The sequence below is a fragment of the Lampetra planeri genome, chromosome 30 (assembly GCF_965212315.1).
Source record: "Lampetra planeri chromosome 30, kcLamPlan1.2.h2, whole genome shotgun sequence".
In the NCBI taxonomy this organism is placed as follows: domain Eukaryota; kingdom Metazoa; phylum Chordata; class Hyperoartia; order Petromyzontiformes; family Petromyzontidae; genus Lampetra; species Lampetra planeri.
The window spans coordinates 934195-940421 of record NC_136136.1 but is presented as its reverse complement, the minus strand read 5'-3'; positions in this window follow the sequence as shown (position 1 = coordinate 940421).

Sequence of the window (6227 nt, the reverse complement as noted above, 5' to 3'; positions counted from 1 at the left end):
CACTTCATTGAGTTATCATTTGTGGCCAGCTTGCTTCTGAAAAAAAGCTACATAGCTTCGTGGGCCTTTCCCGATTCAATTAAAAACAGTAAAACTATACAAAGAGAGGTGGTGGTGTAGGGGGAGGTGAGAGGGTGGTGTGTGCTGGACGTGTGGGGGTGAGGGACTGCAACGACCACGAGGCTTAGTGAGATAATTCGAAGTAGAGTGAATATTAAAGGATACACTTACGTATGTTAGACATGCGCATGTCAAGTTAGCATTGGCGTGTTGCACTTTTTTTCCGTTTGGGAGTAGTTGCTCTGACGGTGAAACGAACACGGAAAGCCACGTGGCGTGTGTGGTGGAGACGTGACGGCCCCGGGGAGGCCTGGGGGTGGTTCGTCCAGGGGTGGACTGCGCGTCGTTTTGTGCAGGGTGCTCAGGGTGTCTTGTGTGACCCCCAATTAATGTGCCATTTGTTTTAAAGAAACTTAACTTTAAAAAAAGATGTGTTAGAGAATTAAATGGAGGTCACAAGACATCTGGACCACCCTGTACATTTATGTTCGAGAAGCCAAAGAGGGACTCTGACCCGAGACATTGTGCGCGTGTTGCCTAGGCGCCACGGGTCACACGACATTATCGATACGGATTGCCAAGTAGAGGGAGTTCGATGCAGTAGGTAATGCCGAGAAGGAACAACCACCAGACAGGATGATTGACGGTTTTGCCCACTGCTTATGGAGCCATTTCTACAGGGGCGTTATCGGCTGCAGGCCAGGGCGTCGGGTTTTGAGAGGCTCCCCCCAAAATCTACAGTATTGTACTGAATCTTGACTTGAAGATTTCGTGACTGCAGGAATTCACATTCTTGGGTCTTTCGGTAAAGTCACGTAGATAGGTTGAAAAAAAATAACGAAAAACTACGACGTTTCGATCACAACACAAGCGGTCGTCATCAAGCTTGTGTTGTGATCGAAACGTCGTAGTTTTTTGTTATTTTATTTCAACCTATCTACGTGACTTCACCGACAGACCCAATAATATAGTACTGTACTGATTTAAAATGGTTGAAATGCAATACAGTGCAGTACTTCTAAGTTCTATAGAAAATTTGGAAATTTAGGTCATAATATGATAATGCATAATTCCAAACAACGTGCCAATGTTTAAAGTTTTGTTCCTTTTCACTTTCATTTTCATAATTAATATATCACATTGACAACTAGAATTGAAATATCCAAGATATGTAACAATGGAATGTTTGGCATTAGTGGTTTTAAAACAGTCGCCTTCTGCATATGGCTGGTGTTAATGGAGAGTAACGAATATACAATTTACTTTGGGCTGGTTGAGCCAGGTACGTTCGTCTGCGGAGTAATCCAGTAAATGGAAGGGACTGCACATGGAAACAATTCGAATCTGACCCTGACTTGCGCTTTCTTGTGAGTGTGTTGTTTGCTCAGACCTTCTTATTTGGCCAGCCTGCAGAGTTGATTTCCCATACGAAAATTATGGCCACATTTGTTTTGGGATCCTGTTGTAACTCGAGCCCAGTGAAAGCGGGCCCCCACTTTCTGTCCGCGTCGGTTATCTGACTGGTCCAATCAAATGGCGCAATGATGCCGCTTATCGAGCTTGCCCGGGGTTGAGCAACTGCGAGTATTTTTAGACGACAACATTTGCACGCCATTCAGTTTCTGCCGGCTCTGTACATTTGCGTTGTGCGACCGATGAATAATGTTGCAAATGCACTCATCCATACTGCGCTACTTTACAGGAGCTAACATGTGGAATTCCATAAGACGTTACATTTCTGCACCATTCCCTTGGTTATTTGGGTAGGTAAGGGTGCAGCCCTGCAATTGCTTGCTCACGCCTTGGCTGCTTCACAGCAGTCGTTAAAAGATCCCGTTTACGTCATTCGTGCACCGGCATCAGCATCCACATACAAAAATGGCCTGCGAGTTACTCAAATAAGATTACACATCATCGTCTACGGGGTTTACATTTAGCTTTTTTGTTTGAATAAATGCAATTTTGTGTGATTTCAAAATTGTTGATAAATTCAATCCTCATCAGCAGCCAGAGTATCCACTGCTGGATGAAGGCCCCCCAAGCAACGTCACAATCCACCAGACGCCAGCACACGAGCTGATTTCATTGCTCTACCTCCGCAGCGGACGTACTGACAGGCATTGGTAAAATAAAATAATCGATCTCCTTCCAAAACATAACCTAATCAGAAAGAAAATAAACATGTACACTTTATAGTTTGTATAAATAATGAATACTAGCCTATAGCCCGTCCAAGGATGGGTGTATTGCACTAAATCTGAAACTTGCAAGCGAAAAGACAGACCGCGACGTGATATTCATTGCATCAATTCGTGTGCAATTTGTAAGGGCGCGGTGACACAGACTTATTTCATGTAAAGGTTATAATCCCTTGTTCATCATGACGTCCTTTTTACTTCGATGTCTTACGGAGACCACGTGACGTGAGGGTTTTGCCTTTGTAGTGAGGGTTGTAAGTTGACGCTGAGGATGGGGGAGGAGGCGCCTCGCCCCCCATGTGGAGTGACGTTACCCGCTAATTATTATTAATGGAGGGGGGTGTCCATTTGGAGGACGTCACCTGCTCATGATTATTAATGAGGGGGGGGGGTGGCTCATGTGGAGTGACGTCACCTGCTCATGATTATTAATGAGGGGGGGGGGTGGCTCATGTGGAGTGACGTCACGCGCGGGACACACATTCTTGCTGTTCTTAGTAATAGGATACAATGAACACATTTTATATCAAAATAAGCCAAAAGTTATGAATTGCATCTTGTAAGAGGGCTATCATCAGGAAAGTACTTTGTACTGATGCATATGTCACAGTACATGGCACCAGAAATTGTGTTAAATACACAATTTTACATTACATGACCCCATCTGTATGAATACATCCAGTTTTGAAGAAGCCAACTTCCGTGTTATTGTAAATGCTGTGATGGTAGCCACTGGGTCAGAACTGCCCCGTTAACGGTCTCCACGGAGTGCTAAATTTAACACGCTGCTTGCTGTGGGCGGCACAGAACACGCAGAACTCATATATATTTGAGTCCATCTGCCTATTAGTTTAGTAGAATAATATTATCAAGCAGAATTTGTTTACGAAAGCAGTCAGCCTGTTAAACAAATTCTGCTGATTACCGGATGTTCTTGACAAGAGTACGTTTATACTATTTGGTTCTTTCGGTAAAGTCACAGCAGGGAAACGTGATTGTCCCACCTGATGATGGTCGCTTGTGTTGCGATCGAAACGTCGTGATCTATTTTATTTTCTACCTACGTGACTTTAACGAAAGAACCAAAGAGTATGGATTCCTGCAGTCACGAAAGCTTCAAATCCAGGAAGAGTGCATTTAACCGATGGACATCTGAGTCACACGCAAGGCACCGTGCAAGAGTTTGAGTTGCACAGAGTCGTGTCTTAGTGGTCACCGCACTGTTCGACAAGTTTTGGAAGATGGAACGTGAACTTGGCTTGGGCCTCCCCTAGGTGAACGTGGTGTAAAATGAGGATTTTACGTGGTTTGGCCAACATCGTCATCACCTCCTTGTGTGATTTTCCAGCCTTAATGTGTTCTTACTAACAGCGCGTGTCTCAAATGCCTAGAAGACTGAAATGGGGCATCTTTCTACTGCGTTTTGTCTTTACTTAAAGGCCTCGTGATAGCCCCGTGAGTGGGTGAACGTACATGCATGTGATTTCATGCGGATGACAGTACTCGGGCATGTGACGCTGTGGTAGGGAGGGTGTTGATGCAATTCCTCTTTTTCACGGACGCACGCCTACCGCAATTTGTGCCAATCCCAGAGTGTAAAAGATTCATTCAGTTTGTATTACATTCAGTACAGCATGAAAATGAAATGTACAGTATAAAAATTGTTATGCCAATGTACAATAATTCACATACAATATATTTTCACTTCATATTTAGGTAACATTGGTGTCTCAGTAGGTTATTGCACGGATGGGTATAATTACAGGATTTTGAAACGTCTAGATTGAAAGACAAGTATTATTTTAAGTGCCCAGGAATCGTGGTGCACGCCTTGAGATTCTGCAACCCAGAATTGGGAACGACGACAACACAACTTCGCATGCCTACTGGGGTGTTGAGATCATTCATTCGCTTTCTTATCGTCTAGCGCAGGGGTCTGCAACCTTTAAGACATAAAGAGCCACTTGGACCCGTTTCCGAAGGAAAAAATAAACTGGGAGCCGCAAAACCATTGCAACATTTAAAACAAATATAACACTGCATATATTGTTTCTTACCTTATTGCTATATATATAGGATCGTGCAGTCAGCTGTCAATCTGAATAAAAAAATGACTTTTTCACTTAACAATGTAAAATATATTTTTGCAAATTAATAGCTAAATAACCTGGTTAATGGGATTTTTGCTCCTGAACCTCAGTGCACAGTGTCTGCACATCAGGGCTGTAAGACGTCACCTTCATTTTCACACAGGCTTGCAAGCTGTCATCTGTGAGGCGTGATCGATGTTTGTTTTTAATATAGTTCATGTTGGAGAAGACCTGCTCACATACATATGTGGAGCCGAAGATCGACAGGACTCCAAATGCATACTTTTTCATGTTTATAGAAGTGTTGGGGATGGCATTCCATGTTTCGAATACAAGTTTGTCCTGTTTGGGAAGGTTTTCAATATCACTCCATTTATGATTCTGAGCCAGAATGGCCTTCTGACGGGCAACATCCTCAAGAGTAGCGGTCAAGCATTTGAACTTGGACACCCATATATCTTTGTCGGCTATATCGGCCAGTTCCATCTCAAGATCAGGTTGACTTACACCTGCAAATGCAGTCATATTCAATAGGGATGGATCGATCGCCAGGGGAGTGACAGGGAAGGATAATGTCGTTTTTTCCATTCTGAACTCACAGAATCGTTTCCCAAACGAACTTTGCATTGTGGTGATTGCAGACTTGAAATATTCCAAATTTATCGTATCATGACTTTGTTTGAACTCTCTCAAAGAGGGAAAGTGAGACAGTGTACCTCTCTGTAAATCTTTGACAAACACTGTCAACTTGCGCTCGAATGCCAAAACCTCCTCCAGCATGTGCAGGGCTGTGCCTCCTTTCCCCTGCAGGGTTGTATTTAGCGTGTTTAGATGTGCTGTCATGTCTACCATAAAATGTAATTTTTCCAGCCACTCTGGCTGTTCCAGCTCAGCAAAGGTGAGCTCTTTGCTGCCCAGGAAGGTTTTTACTTCTTCCAAACATGTGACAAAGCAACGGCAACGTTATTGCCTGTCACCGGGCGGGCAGTGTGGAGCGGAGCGGCGACCTGTCAGCAGCGGCAACGCCAGAGCAGGTGTCACAGTGCGCCTCCTCCCCTCGCTAGCATCCGCCCCGGAGCCGCGGTCAAGGTTCAAAAGAGCCGCATGCGGCTCCGGAGCCGCAGGTTGCCGACCCCTGGTCTAGCGTATGGCAAAGCACACGTCCAACTTTGAGTCTGCGAGCCATGCGATAGCTTTGGGAGCAGCCGCCGCGACTAACACCGCTCAGTCCGCGCCGGAGAGCGGGCGGAGGATGCGGAGTTGCTGGTTCGGTTGGCCGCGGTCGCATCACGGGTTGTCATCGATTCTCCACATGCCATGGAGGTGTGGGCGCAGCGACGAGCTGCTGTTCTGAAGCGGGTGATGGGAGCAGCAGAGTCACGAGAACTTCACGTCTAGAATGAAGGGAGCACCGTAGCTTTCTCGGCACATCAAACCCGTGCGGGGCAGTCCTTTTGAGTACTCTCAGTTCTTTCGGTAAAGTCGCGTACGTAAAAAATGAAATTAAAATTAATAAAAAATAATCATTTTGAGGGCCAGCACAGCACGTGGGTGACTGCTTCACAGCGACACTACTTTGTGTATTCTCAATGTGCACGTGTTTTCATTCACCACTTCATATTCCACCTGTCACCAAAACGAACACAGTGCCCTCGCTCGTCTCGCCAAGGAGCGTGAACCATCACGCGACCTCCGTCATCCTCGCAGCGGCTTTTGGCGAACCATCAGACGGCCACTGCTTCTGGAACGCTCTTCGTTGCGATGTTAGGAAGCCACTGGAGCTGTGCACATTTAAATCATGCAGATTGAAAACTAATTTGTATAGAACTGCTTGTGTTGCGTGTATTGTCCTTCTCTCGCACCTCAGATTTGCACGGTT